Raw genomic sequence first — 16,340 nt, 5'->3', positions numbered from 1 at the left:
GGAATGTTGATTACCCTATCGTTCCTAAATTAGTTTAGTTATATAATAGCTGTAAAGGGTAATGGAAGAATATCAAATACTCACCACCTAAACTCAGTGAATGGTATGTAAATAGGAAAGAATATATTTACGAATGAATGCGCATAATGAATGAACTGCAAGCGTGCTGAATTGACCTAGCCGATGACAGTCCGGAGTCCAACCTCGGTGGTTGGACGGATAAGACCGAGGTCTGACCTCGGATTGCCAACACCCGAGATGTGTGATTCTCGAGGTCAGCCTGTGGACTGCGAGACCTGATAGGCTCAACTCTGCGTGTGGATGTATGTATGTACATAATTGTCCGGATTTGAGCTTATATAGATCCAAATCCAAATTCGATCACCATCATCATTTCCAACAGACTAGGGGAATGAGAAAGTCCAGTATGACAGGAAATGATAAAACCTACAATAAACAAGTACGTAAGAAAAAAAAGTTCATTATTGTTGTGCATATGTATAAAAATGAATAAATAATGTAATAAGACTTAAACATTAAATTTCAAACAGAACTTTCATAAGTTTTTTGGTTGCCTCATTTTAATTCTTTCCATCACCGTAGAAAGCGAAGTTCAGAATGACAGATCAAAAAGGTTAATTACTTTGGTAAAATCACAAGCCATTAATGACTATTACCTGAAGTAAGAATATTATAGTTACCCCCTACCACGTATTCTAAGGTGTCGGTAGCCGCAACGGTTAAGGAGTTGACATCACTGTAAGATAAACGTCCCGGGTTCGAATCCAAGGCTCTGCATCCGAACTCGAAATACATACAAATGGGCTTTTTTCAAAAACACCTGCATCCCGAGGGTTGGTCGATATGACCTCTGCTGTTGCGAACCCTCGTAAAAAATTTCTATCTGATCAACGAACTTTCTCTATATTATGATTTTTTTTTACTTAGGGCATAGATATTAATGTTTTTGTAGTCTGATCTATCTAATCATCCAGGTCTTGCTATTTAATGGCCCTCCGGGCGCCACAGCCTACTATTAACTTGGCGTATATCAAGCCAAAGGACATACATAGGGAAAAACAGCAAAATGATCGTCCACAAAAGGGGTGCGACTACGCGCATCAAGATGATCAGAGATGACCAAACTAGTCCCCCCCCCCAGACGCAGAGAAATTTCAAGTTTCTTAATACATCAACATTTTATCTCCTCTACTTTGATCGATTCCTGGTCCGGCTAGTCTCGCTGATCTATCTGCTTTTCGGCATTCCATGAACTTCAGCGCATTTCGAAACAGAACATTTGTCGGCTGTCCGCACTCTACAAACTCAATAGTGCCACTAACAATGGTTTAAAATGCATGTGATTTTTGATAATTAAAATAATCCAGTTATTTAAGATAGCGAACTGTATGAATTGAAAATTGTAGATTTTAATTATGTATGATAAATGAATTGTATTCCGATTAATGCCATACTGTTTTGCCTATTCTCAGAGAGTAAACTCGTCTGACAGACCAAAACTTCCAGACTAGACTGATCAGAATGATCAAATCCGCAGAGCTTAACGAGAAATTGGAATATTTCCACAATTGTTTTGATCTGCCAAATCCTCATCCATCCAACTTAATCTAATTTCTCTTTACATAATGATAAAAGATCATGACGATTGTTTCAAGAAAATTGAAGACGCATCCTTCATCTCTCCTAAATTCAAGCAATTCGACTTTCTTCTGAACTGTCAGGACAGTTCAGTATGTTCTGTCTGAAATTAAATAAAAAAATAAATAACTTCACACACCATTGGGTTCCTATTCTTTAATTCTTAAGTACATCCAATAAGATTGAATTTCACCATACTTGAGATTTTGGGATTGCCTTTATTGTAAAGTAGGTGATGTGAGTAAAAGTGCTGCTTAAAATTCTTTACATATCTGGCAATTTGCGGAATGACGAATGTCAGAATCATTGAATAAGATAGTACGATATAACCTTATTTTAGCGATTTGACGTTATTCAAATATTTACTGAGATATACGTCAAGTCTGACGATTGCTGACTATCGCAGTTGAAGAATGCAATTATTTGAAAAAAAATATATATAAAAAACAGTTGCGAAGGATTCGATCGATATTTCTATCTATTCTCCTCGTGATGGATAGATAGAAGGGTCGGACTAGGGTCGTAAAGGGGGAGGACGTCCTCATGGGCGGGATCCGGTGTCGGCCCTCCGTCCCGGAAGGGTGGAAAATCCGGCTGGATGAGGAATTCCGGGTGGTCGCGAAAGGGCAGCGGGTCGAAGCATTTTTTTGCCCGAATAGTGAGAACTTAGGTAAAGGAAGGTATTGATTTTGTGTGGGCGTCATGTTTGCAGCCCGGCTAGTAGGGCGGCCCAGTCTAGACGATCTGAAGAGACCCAGTGGCGACCCATCGCCCTCCGACGGCTACCGGCTCCCACGTCCCAGGGTTCATCCCTAATGGAACGTGACACCCCTTCCAATGTCACTAATACATTGAATACACAAACTTACATTTCTATTATTTCCTTAACACACATTTCTATCACTTGTGAAAGAAAGCCTAGAAATTAAGGGTTTTGACAGAGGAAAGGCTTTGTCGTTTTATCGACAATCGAACAGAATCAAATAAAATTTAACTGCTCAAAAAATGGATAGGTATATTTCTAATTCATTCCTATTCTATTAATTTTAATTAAATTGACCGATCTATTTTTGTTAGTTGGATAAAACAAAATAAAAAATAGAAACCAAAAACCAACAAATGTTAATCCTCACTTTTAATAACGAATTTACCTAAAAATAGTAAACACGAAGATTACCTTTTGTATAAACAAACACCTTTTCTCGCCTTTTCTCACTTTTAGTGCAGTTGTATTCTCTTTAACCATAGAAAGACATCTTAAATCAGAAGCTCACAATAATACTGTGAAAATGAGTCATCTAGGTCACCGGCAAGTGGATATCGCAGAGGTAGGCTTTAGCACGATTCCGAGAGACTGGAAGAAGTGCCAATAGAAGCCTTGTGGATCTCAGCGCATTACGATGTTAGGGGAGGACAGAAATACTTTCATTGCTTCAAGACAGAACCCTTTCCATAGTCCCGCCAGGTCCTACATGAAGTAGAAGATGTTTTGGCAAGGTCTTTATCAACACAAAAGATTACGGAGCAAGACCTCACATCGTAGGCTCCTTTGAGACGACAGCCCGTCACCAGCAATTCAGGAGAACATGGTGCATCGAACGCTTATAAGAAGACATGAATTGGAATGTCGTTGTTTACTGATGAGTCGCGTTTCTGTCTGTATAGTGATAGCAGGCGCCGAAGAGTCTACCGAGAACAGGCGATGCGTACAATTCCCCAGTTCGTGCTCCCTTCAGTGCAGTTTGGACGTGGCAGTGTAATGGTCTGGGCTGGGATTTATACTGTAGAACGAACTGGACTCCATGTTGTTAAAGGCGACCTCACCGCAGTCCGTTCTGTCCGAGAAATTATCGAGGAATGCATTCCTCAAACCAGGGATCTCATTGGCAGGGATTTTCGATTTCTGGCTGACAATGCCAGACCTCATAGAGGCATTCCCTCATTGTCTCTAAATCTCAATCCCAACTGAGCACAGGATGCGTTGCAGAAAAGGCTGTTCGACTACCATACGCAGAAAGTTGGCTTACAATAACTGAGTACAGGGTTGCAACATCTATGGAGTGAAATCCCTTATGAAATTATCATAAGTATCACTTTACTGGGTCCGTCTAATCTCGCTACGACGTCTTTCGGCTTCATGTCATCTTCAGTTAGTAACTTTCTTACAACAAAGTAACCATTGTCGAACAATTCAACACAAAACTACAAGATTATGTAAACAACAAAAAAACAAAACATAATCGATTTATATATATATANATATATATTAAATACAGGGATACACAAGAACGACCAAACTGTTGGCAACTTTAAAACTATCGGTTTCCAATATTTACATTTAAAAATACCGCATGTATTGGGAATTTTAATAAGATTTCAAAGCTCTGTTGTTTATAATTGGAAGAAATTACCACGGAAAAACGGACGTGGAAACCCCGCACTACATTTAAGGCCAACTTAACAGAAGGTTTGGACCACTGTGAAGACTTCTAGGGCCGAAATCCGACCGTCAACATTAAATTAATTAACCTTATACAAATTTTGCTGTGACCACTTTATACATACGGAGTGGAACTGTGGGGTTCTGCCAAGCTATCCAACATCCAGAGCATCAAATCAAACGCCATCAGACATGTAATCAAACCTCCTTTCTACGTCACTAACCTCTCTATCCACAACGACCTGTACATTACTTTTGTCAACTAACTGATCCGTTCCAGATTCCAAAAGATTCACACCAACCTCTCGATCTATCCTTATCACACTGCTCAAGCCCTCTCTACACTTTCCCACCCCGAGAACCCGCTAGGTCCCCTTCGACGATGGCCTCGGGAACTCCTTGCCCCTTAATCCCTCACTCTGAGTGCCAGCATTGGCTGGTTTTTCATGGCACGTGTCCTCCGTGAGCGCTGGCCTTAGTGTTTGAGCTGTGGCCATATGAAAAATCGTATTGTGATTACATTTGTGATGTACTAATATGTAAGAACAATGTGAATTTCGTATTAATTAAGTAAAAGTAACTAAATCCTTTAATTGTTAGTGACTCATCTTAGACGTACATGACCTTCAACGGGTATCGAGAAATACTCTCAAGGATACAGCCTAATGACATTTTTTAACCAATTAAACGTTAATTTTACATTGACGATTAAATGCAAATATGTGTAGGGCTCAAACAAAACAATTACAAAACAACAACAGTGATTGGGATAGCTTGGCAGATATCAATTTCTTCTTGCCAGTGGATTTAAGAGTTTTAAGGAATTTCTTAACAAACTCAACCGATGATGCTAAAATCATTTTGCAATATTTCCAGAAGAATCAATTTTATTTACATTTTTGTAATCATTTGTAGCATCCCAGGAACAAGTTGTACTATGTACATTTTTGATTAATTGTCTATTCTTGATTCCATATTGATCGAGGAACTGTGTTTATAAACATGTACACAATCCTTCAAACTTTTGTATTGAAATGGAAAACAAAGAACAGAGCAACGTACGGATTGTTAACCATTGTTTACAATCTGGACTAGTACGGAGTGCTGACTTCTCTGGCATAGTACATTTAATGCTATATTCCAAATGGAGATTGAAAGGTCATTTGGACGGCCAGGTTGCGCGAAGGCGTTCTAAGATGTCGACAGAATGGACAAAAACCGAGGGCGGTGTACCTAACTAAATTCTACGCTTTGACAAATTTGCTTTTAACCTGAGGTGAACTAACAATACGACCTTTGCCAAACGATGCATCTAATTATATATTTTTAAGCCCTCTGTACCCTAGAATAAATAAACGCTATTATTGCTTTCACTAGTTTTCGTGGTCCGCTTGACCAATTAATATGTTTCCATTAATTAAGGTTTTTAGTTGAGATAAAAAGTCAATGTCACGAGCGGGATTCGAACCCCACGATCTTCGGCTAGATACGCCGCTGCTCTACCACTTGAGCTATCGTGAAATCGATCCACGTGGGGTTGAGATGGGAAGTTAGTGTCCGAGTGGATTCGTGACACTGACTTTTTTTATCTCAACTAAAAACTTTAATTAATTGAAAGGTATTATGCCTGTTGAAAATATGAAAACTGGCAGTTAAAACGAGGATTTCATTTTACGACAGCCAAAACAAGCAAGCGGTCAATTACTCAGAATTGGTTTAAACGCTGTCGCTCAAAGTTTAAAACTAGTTTGTGCACATCTGTCACTTTCGTTTCAATTTCATCTTGTTGTAAAGTCAATCATTAAAAACTGTACATCATTAAGCTCAAACGATCCGACCGACCCGATGGACAGAACGGAGCAAACACTCCAAAAAACCGAATCTACATTAATAAATATAGAGGCACCGCCGGCAAAAATTACAAAACCGTCACCGTCAATTTTAATATAATAAAAAATAACTCTTGCTTCCAACATACTGCCACGACCAAAACAAATCTTTTTATACTCCCTCAAGGAAGTACACTTCGTCGAATCGTTTTTACCATATACACTGTACATTCTTTCTTCCTCAAACTCAGTCATCTCCACGTTTGCTGACACGGCTATCCTATTATTCACACCAACACATCAGCTCCTATCTACAAGCTGTAAGCTCCTATCTGCAAAGCCACCTTACCCTATTAGAAGGCTGGTACCGAAAATGGATAATCAAAGTGAACGAAGAGAGTCACTTTTACGACTGATTGACAGACTGATACCTCCTGCAGACAGTACGATACTTGGGACGATGCATCGATAAAGCCTAGCGCGGAATCCACACGCTGGTCTGAAACGACATGAACATGGCAACTCTTACTGAGACTATCGACCGACGATCTCACCTAAACTTTAACAACAAACTGACCATTTACAAAACACTCGCTCCCATATGGACGGAGTGGAAGTTTGGGGCTCAAACAAACATTTCAGTTCATCCCGTATCCAGTCTTTTTAATCCAAAATCCTAAAAAAATCTTTAATGTACCCTTCTACGTCTCCCAAAAAGCATCCCCATTGACCTCCATGTTCCATTCATTCTCGGCCGTGTAAGAAGAATAGGTTATCAGAAATTCCACTTTACCCTTTCTGTACACCCAAATCCTCTCGTCCAATAACTTTCCTCACTAACCCTACAGGAAATCCTCCACGTCGGCTGAAGAAGAAATCACCTAGAGATTTGTTTCCTCGTGCAGTGTGTCATCAGGGGGGTGAGTTCTCCCATCTTGTTTAAATATCATGTTAAACTTTCAATTTCCAAATTTACTTATTTTAACTAAAGTTGCATGTTGTAACAATAACAATACTACACAAATTTATGTTTGCTTGGTAACTCAAAAGTCAGGAATTATATAATGTTTAAGGTCGGAATAGTAGAGAATGCGCGTTTTCTGTAATTTTTTGATAAATTCTTGCTATATGTTTTTGTCATGCTATTTTATGTTATTTTAAATTATCCTTATCAAAACGTAAAGCATCAACATTTTGCAAGGCTCAAGCAGCAGAATTTAGATTTTGATTAGAAGGACTAAGAGTCTCAGGCCGATCGCTTTTGCACAGGCGTTAGTTAGTATTTTAAGTTTTTAGCAATGGTGTTTGCAGTAATTAAGTAGTACACAAAAGTGATCAGAATTTGGTTTAATGCGATTCAATTTTGTTCAAAGGCATGTTAACTTACGCAAAACATTCTCAAAAAAGTCTGAACTCTGCTTAAATTAAACTTCTTATAGCAGCGCGCTGCGTCATAGGAAATTTTAATCCTATTGAGATAGGCCAAATTTGTGCTCCATACAAGGCTACAGGAATACAGGGCTCAAAAGTTTCATTTCACTTTTGAAAATAAGTTTTAAGCTGCAGTATTAAGCTGAGGCGATACAGAACCTTGTAGGTGGTACTATTCCTGAAAGAGACTGTCATAGGTACACAGACTCCCGACCTACTCAGCTTCAACCCTGTCAAGTGGAGTCTAATTAGTTCAGACACATTCCGCCATAGTAACAGTGAACTGTTATCGCCCCGAAACTATAAACTTTCATCTTTTGGATAAAAATACAAAATTATATGACTGGGATTAACGGAAAGGTGTGAAAATTAAAAAGAGACTGTTGTCGGAAGTAGGTCAGGCGAGCTGTTTTTTCCGTTTCGCCCGCACCCTCGATGCAACCCCGTACTTTTCACTTTTCCCCGATGATAAATGGACCCCCTCAATTGCAGTATTAACAAATACAAAAATAAATTCGGCAGGGGGGCTCCCTCGGCCTTTTTCCTAGTTTATATCTCAGTTTTTTTCTCTCTCTCCTTTTTTGTCAGTGGGATGGTATAATAAGCCCGTTCGGAGGGTGGAAGTACATCTGCCCCCTCGGAACCCCTTCGGAATCAAGCTTTCAACGCACTCGAAAACGCTTTTTTACCCGGTTTTTTGTCAGCCGGCTTTACACATTTTTTCTACAAATCGGGTTCCGCAAACAGGCAATTGCCTATCTCTGAGCTATAATTAGCAAAATTTCGCGAAAACTATGTGAAAACAGCTTAAGTTACTCGTTTGATTCTATAGTTTTAACACAACATGGAAATATACATTAAAAAAACTGATATGTCAGGGCAAAGAAGTTGTTTGAGCCTATGAGAGAATCAACCGTTGTGTACCTATAGAACTCCGGTCAGTGCTAGTTCATCAAGGAATTTGATTAGTAGACCCGGTTTCAGTGGTTGAATTTCTTTTACAGTCCCGTTGTACATCCCAAAACACTTCTTCCTGCAAGGAAGAGGTCTGTTGGTATCAACTCTGCTTCTTTCCAGAATCTGCAAGTGCCGTGTTTTGTTTTACCAATCTTCTTCAGATGCCCAGTGTCCTGTTAAGTATCCTGTCAGTATTTGAAGTTTTGGTCTACTTTTTTGGATGCATTCTGTTGCTTCTTTTTTTTCAAAACTTGCTAGAAGTTTATAAAGGTTTGTTTATGTCCAATGAGTGATTTTTTCCACATTTTATTTTGTCTGTTTTCGAAGACTCATAGATAGTTTGAATCCCAATACCACATTGTGGTGGTATTGGTAAATATAGGTAGGTATTGGTAGTGGTAGGACTAAATATCGGTTTAATCCACATGTACCGTGACCTAGCAGAGGTTGATGCTATTTTGTAAACTAAATCTTCTTACTTTAGGTTTGAAATTCAGCACCATCTTTGAGCACCTAATAAATTTGGAACTTAAAAGCTTTGATGGTTGCCTGGCTAGCTTATATAGTAGGACTTGTAATACCCCTTTCAAATTGAACTGAACACATCTCAAATTACATGATTTCAGCCTGGATGGTACTGGACTATTTTCCCGTGGGTTGTGAGTGTTTGGTTCCAAGGCTGAATACATCTGCTCCCGTGCCTTCTTGAATTCTAGATCCAGCAGTGTACAAGCAGTTCTCAACGGAAGTGTTTTCACCTCTTTCCCATGCTTCTTTCGGTACTGAGATTTATCGAAAATTTTTCTTGAACTGTAACATCTTATTCGTTGGTTCCTTGGGGATATAAGTATCGGATGTACATTCATAAGGTTGTTACTATCTCTCCTTTTAAGTTTTAGCTCTACTGAATGTTTTAAAAAGTAGGTACACTCGCTATATACTACAAATTTAAACAATTATTATCTTTCAATTAATTGAGGTTTTTAGTTGAGATAAAAAAGCCAGTGTCACGAGCGGGATTCAAACCCACGACCTTCGGCTAGATACGCCGCTACTCTACCACTTGAGAGTGACAGTCACGATAGCTCAAGTGGTAGAGTAGAGTCGTATCTAGCCGAAGGTCGTGGGTTCGAATCCCGCTCGTGACACTGACATTTTTATCTCAACTAAAAACCTTAATTAATTGAAAGATATTAATTGGTCAAGCGGACCACGAAAACTAAACAATTATGTTAAAAATGTTACTTACATGTCGTTGTGATTTTTCTTTGAGTAATAGGCATCTGAAACGAGTAAATATTTAAATTAAAACTTTTGTATTGTAGAAAATTAAAATAGATTATTGTATTGTCTTAAAAAAGGATTAATAATTTTTATAATCGAAAGCAATATTCGCAAGTGAACGTGACTTTGTCGTACATCGAAAATGTTGCGGAAACCAATAGTTTCTCGTCCTTTTCACTTATTAATTCTTGATTATTTTTTATGTCTATTGTTACAACAGAAATTTTAAAAGGTCGATCAAGGGAAATGCATATATGCTAAAAAAATAAATTGATTATAGTTAGGCCGTTTGTTTTCATCTTGGACGGTAGAGGTTGATCAGTGTTTTTTTTTTCGTGCCTTATGTCTTGTCGTGCTATGTTCAGCATTTTAATGACTTGTATCATCCCCGAAATGCTGAAGAGCGCCTGGCATCGCAAACAAGCGAGACTAGAATGACCAGAGACGACCAATTGGAAATTTTATCATCCCGGATACCACAAGAAATCTCACATAATTATTTATAAAAAATACGTGTATTTACGAGGTTTATAGTATCGAGAAAACCCCGTGAAAGAAAAGAAAACAAATGAGTATTCAAACCTGCAGAAAAACTGGCTCTTTATTGTTATTTTTATCTTTTGGTTTGTTATCTCAAATGACAATGATTCGATTTACTATCATAGACCGTGCCAATCCTGAATTCTTATATCTAGCATTGTTTAATCATCTTTTTGAACCAGCTTAAAAATAGAAAAATTATGAATCACGAATGAACTAGGATGAAGTGACAGAGTTGTTTTGACAGCAATTTACAAAATCATGCTAGTTTTCTCAACCGTTTGTAATCTTGGGCGATTAGAAGACAAAAAATTACTTTTCTGAGTCAATAAGTGTTTTTTACACTTTTACTATTGTTACTATTATACACGAATAATCCGGATCGCGGTTGGTCTTGAAGAAGAGAGAAAATTCCACTGTCACCTGCCAAGCTTTAGACTTATTTTAAGGTCATCACCAGGGCAAAACAATCCTTAAAGATGACTACTTGTATAATTAAGTCAGGTTCAAATTTCTTTGAAGACCGACTCAGTCCCAACATTGCCAAGGATTGTAATTAGCTGTTAACGACGTCGGTCTTCTGTTTTCATCGAAATTTATACTACTACTAGAAACTTTATAGATATTTCAACTGTCTGATCTATAAATTAATCATGAAAATTTGCAGACATCATCAAGATTATTTTGCCCTGATGATGACCTCAAAATAGTTCGAAAGCTCGGCAGATGACAATTCAACTTGTTTTCCCATCCAGATCATACCGAGCTCGAGATTATTCGTGAGCATAAACCATGTAATAGTTTAAACAGTTACTATTATAATTAAATAAAATCTTTTGCAAATATTACAGCTAAAATAACTTGTTTGTCAGGTAGCACATTCTTTCCTTTGATAGTAACTATAAAAGATTAATTCAGCAAATTAAAAATGACTTTAATATTTTTGTTTGTTAACATTGCATTGGTTTAATGTTTTAATGACAATTTCCTTTTGAGTAATATAAATAAAACCTCAATGCTGTTATTTTCATTATTTTCAAATGAATATTTTCATATATTCGCTTTATTTCATTATAATATTATATTTATGTGCAAGACATGCTGAAATGATAGCACTAAATGTTACGAAGAAATTTCTGTTCGACTTTAACGATTTTAAAAATTACTCAATTAATTATACACAATTTTTTCGAAATGAAAAATTTGTGTCAGAGGCGGGATTCGAACCCACGACTTTCGGTTAAATCCGCTGTTGTTCTACCACTTGAGCTATCGTGACTTCGATCGTCCATACCACACACTTCCCATTTCGACTCCGCGTTAGCATAAGCTGATAAAAATAATTCAAAAGCTAGATTTTAAAAATGTTAGTAAGTAAAAAAATCATATTTATATATGATTGTAAACGGACCGATTTCTCTAGATGTGATATAATAATTCTTAAAATTCATGCACACTACATAGAATCTGTAAGATATAAATATTAAAAAGATAAAAAGGAAATTACAAATATTAAATGTATTGTGGTTACTTTTGTTGATCAAAAATGTAATCGAAATAATTATGTAAATAAAAATAACAGAAAGTCAGATATAATCAAAAATCATAAGTTTAGTCATGTGTTAAAATATCTCATTGTATTAATAATTGGTCTGTAATTATAACGTTTATCTCTACACAAGCTACGCTTTAGAGTGCAGGCTAAACAATAAAAAATGCACAAATTCATATCTTCTATAATGTTAAAATTATCAACTTCGTTTTGAAAAATGTACAAATAAATAAAAGAACAGTAATGTGGTAACCCAGACAACAATTGCCTTTTTTTATATCTACTTTTCTTCCCCCAAAAAAGTTGATTTAGAAATTAACTTTTCGATTAAATAAGGTTCGATGAGATAAAAAAGTCAGTGTCATAACCGAGATTCGAACACGACCTTCGCCTAAATACGCCGCTGCTCTACCACTTGATCTATCGTGACTTCGATCCACTCGGACACTAACTTTCCATCTCAGCCCTTTTTGAATTTTCCCTCCTTTTTGCCATTTTTCAAATTTGCCATTTAATTAACTGAAAAGAATTTATTTGGTCAAGCGGACCACGAACCTAATAAAATGTTAGAAATTAACCATTGTTTCGATATTTCGCTCATCAGTCCAATGTTTCAAACCAATCGCCCGCTAATTGGGTTTGTGAAACCACAAAAGAATTAACCTTCGGTTAAAAACGACGTTTGGGGCTAGAAAGCCCGGCCGAATCGTCAGTCGTTTTGAGAGTTCACGCCTCTATGCGGAGTCATTTCCTGTTTAGAGATATTCTCAGAGATAACGACTTTTCCGCTCTTTTCCTAATCGTCCTTAACCCAATCTGCTGCCGGCGTTTTACAAAAACTTGGGTTTCTGCTCTCACGCAAATCAGCCCAATTTGTCCAAATGACATCTGTCAGAGAAATTGTTTCCTCTCGGAGTCCCCTCTGTAATTCTGATGACGAAGGTTCCTCCGCTATTACATTTCCAACGTGTGTCTGTTCATATGACTTCATGAGAAATCGCAATCTTGCTCCTTGACTTCAGATGCCATAAAAGTGAAAGAGGTGAGTTGTCAAGGAAATGAAGTATTACAAAAATGGGTTTCCAAGACGTAAAAAGAAAAATTGTTGCAATCTTGTGGTTATAATATGATCAAATATTGTTCTTTTAGCATTTATTAAAGTCCAGGTCCAAAACAAAAATAAAATTTTGAATTTAGGTAGCGTTCAAATTTTCTGATTTCGGATCCAAGGGTAAAACAGTTTCAAAGTTAAAATGTGTTCTGCGGGTTGATAACCTACTATATGATAGATGTTCGTTGGTTCTTTCGCACTGAATATGGCAAAATGCCGAAACGTATGTGAACCAAGAAATATCAACGATGATGCAGACCAAGATGACAACCATTTATTTATACGCCAGTAAAAGTTGTTTTAGGTATTTAGCAATAGTTGTAGTCCTGGTAGTATTCCTTTAGGTAAAGTAACAGATAATGGAACAAAAAAAGACGGCAAGGAGGACAAATCGTCAGTACGGATCTGCAATTTCACCTTGAAACACTGGATAAATGAATTTTTTTTATAAATGCAGCGCAATTTGAGAAATACACCGCCCCGAAAAAAATTCCCTTGACTTTTTTCAATCCTTAAATGCACTTCTGTTCCTAAAAAGTACTTTTTCGCAAACAAAATGCACTCAAGCGTATTGATAAAGTCGGAAAACGGGCCCAATACATTTATTTAAATACAGTAGAAAACGCAACACAATAGAATGTGTGCATTAATTTCTACATTAGGTCAAAGTATAATAACACCTTCATTTAGAGTAATAAAGAGTTTTCTATTTGGTTATGTTGATATTCAACAACAGAGAAAATGAAGAATACAACGAAGACTGGTTTATAACACATTAATAACCACGGTTAATGGTAAAGGAGATTTATAATAATTTTTTAAACTTATTTTCTGACATACTAACAAGTTATAAAAATAGTTGCATTAAAACCGGTAAGAGGATAATCCAAATTCTTTGATTTATAGGCCAACATATATTTATACACTCAGTTAAATAGAGTATGTTAAATGTTTAAACCGTCAAGACGTGTTTTTTTGAAAAAAGCCCATTTGTAAGTATGTCGGGTTCGAATGAAGGGCCGCTGGATTCGAACCCGGGACCTTTACCTTACAGTGATGAGCGCCGTGTCAACGCCTAACCGTTGCGGCCACCGACGCACCCAGTCAATACGTGTTATTAAATAAATTATTCAATTCAATTAATAAGAGTAGCAATAAAATTATAGACCATAAAGTTTAAAATAATAACGGTTGTTCGTCTTAACACGACAATTGTGCAAATGAGATGAAAATGTGCAATCCCTAAAACCATTGCATTGTTCGTAGATTTTTCAAATATACAATAACCTGATATGTTTTGATATTCTATGCTCTTCCAGAAAGTGTTTTTGGGAAATAATCCAGCAGGTGAAGACGAAATATAATTATTATTTGCTTAAGGAAGTCAGCCCCTTTTATTTCATGCTTGTTTTCCTGCCCACCTAATTTCCGCTGTGACGATAGCTTCAGGTAACCCTCGGTGGTAAAATCTTATCAAGTAACAACACGGAAAAAACCAAAACCTCTCACAAGGAAAAAACAACTCCGACAAATGATTTACAATGTCTTTAGAAAACAAAATCGATTATTTTTACACACTCAGTACATTTGTTTATAAAGTATCGATACAAAACAACCAAGTTAATAGAGGTAATTATTATCGGGCAAAAATTTGCAGACAACAGTCTGAATGAAGCTTAGTCGAAAATGATTCATCCTCAAAAGTAAAAGAGCACAATAATGGTTTTTGAAGTCGGGATAAAAACTTGGTAAGTGCCCAAAAGAAACGAAGAGTGATCGGAAGGGATGAGTGATCTACCTTCTTAGCTCAGTGTATCCATATAAAACTGATCCTCAAAAACACTGAACTGGGAAAATATATCTACCCAATATGTCCATTTCGAACGGTCCGTAATATAAGGGTGAGTTCAAAACTGTCGTCAGAAGACTTCGTGAAAATAATCTAGTCCTTAGACGCATCAGGTTCTGTACTACTGGAGAGGCAACGAGTAGATAGTCATTCGCACGTCACCATCTCGCTTGGACAGTTGAACAATGGGGGTTATTCTCTTCACATATGAGTGCCGGTTTGGTTTCTGGCAATCTGATGACGGGGACCGAGTGTGTGGAGACTTCATGTGACATGTTCCTTTTCAGAGTCATTCAGTTATGGTAAGGAGTACCAACGTCGACGTCCATCCCGTACCGAACTGATTTTCGTACAAAATGGATCTTTGGCTCCAGTAAGGTATGTGTGGAAGTTGTTCTCGAAGCTGTGGTCCTATTCGTTCCATTTCTTGGGAACTTCGGATTCATTATATTGCTCGACTGCATATAGATCGACCGTTTATTTATTAGATGAAGGGATGAATTGGCCAGCACGTTCTCCTGACATGAATCCCAAAGATGGCAGGTGCATGATGAAACGGGTCAGACATCGTACACCGCCTCCAACAAGCGTTGAACAATTTGAAGAATCCTAGGCTACAACTACGAGTCTTAAGAGGGCTCCATGGGACTAGAGGAAGTAATACGCGTTATTAAGAGCAAAACCAGGTAATAAATTGAACTAACAATTTTAATAAATCACTAAATGATTTTCCCGTTTTTTGATGAATTTTCTTTCAAACCATCATAATCAAAGAATTTTTATGGTATGTATATCTATTTAATATCTAGTATCGATATAATAAATATAGAACATTAAAATAAGTATATACTAATTAATAGAACGATAATAAGACATGTAGTTTGAAATAAAAAACAAAATATTAGTGCCGGATTTGTTTTCTTTTTTCACCTTGAAATATATGTAGATTTGCCTTTAGTTTTGAACTAAAAACTTATTTTTATTCTCGTCTTTTCAACATTTCACTATCACTCCAGAGTATTGAACTTGTAATTTGACCAGACACGTTCCAATTTTTATCAATATTCTGTGGTGGGTTTACGCCTCTCCGTACTGACTTCTCTGACCTGAACACACTTTTCTCATTAGACCAAATCCGATAACAAACAAGTCTGATGATGGAGCAATAGCCAACACACGCCGCCGGACCAAAATGATCAAAACGGACCAAGCTATTATCACCCATCATATCTCGAGATGAAAGCTTACCATCAAAGTAAGTAGAAATGATGAAGGTGGGGTGAGTATGTAGATTCACGTTTTGTAAAAGACCGTTCTACTCACAGATTTGTTGTTTACGGATCGTTGAAAAATCAAAGTAAGTTTCAATGTTCGAATTCCCTAAACAAGGAAGTAAGTATTTTTGTCATTTTTACCTTTATTTCTTTGATCTTTACTAGAAGACTTCGATACTTCAGGATATCGATACAGTTGTACTAGTAGTTGTACGGTATCTATACTTTCGATACTGCCCTACTCAAGCGACGCAGACGGCTTAAGTTCCATCTATGGGGCTGACGACTGACCGGCAGCGAAAGTAAGCGGACCATAACTGATAAACATCAATTCTGTGAAAATAACAATAATTAACTTCAAGATTTTTATAGCTGAGGCTATAAAAATAAGGACCTATTCCAGCTCCTTCTTAT

The 16,340-nt window shown here is 37.0% G+C and overlaps 1 protein-coding gene across 1 annotated transcript in view; it reads right to left on the bottom strand.

Moving 5' to 3' along the window:
* The window catches only part of LOC106667693 (cytoplasmic FMR1-interacting protein), a 133,859-nt gene that overhangs the window by 35,390 nt on the left and 82,129 nt on the right, over nucleotides 1–16,340 (bottom strand). Inside the window, exon 3 of the mRNA XM_024229122.1 lies at nucleotides 9,566–9,599. The gene's annotated coding sequence lies outside the window, so the exon portion shown is untranslated. The remainder of the gene's footprint in view (nucleotides 1–9,565; nucleotides 9,600–16,340) is intronic.

This window comes from Cimex lectularius, unplaced genomic scaffold (assembly GCF_000648675.2).
Source record: "Cimex lectularius strain Harlan isolate CLEC.00 unplaced genomic scaffold, Clec_2.1 scaffold200, whole genome shotgun sequence".
NCBI classification, from domain to species: Eukaryota; Metazoa; Arthropoda; class Insecta; order Hemiptera; family Cimicidae; genus Cimex; species Cimex lectularius.
The sequence above is the reverse complement of the archived record's forward strand: the minus strand, read 5'-3'. Positions and strand labels throughout refer to the sequence as shown.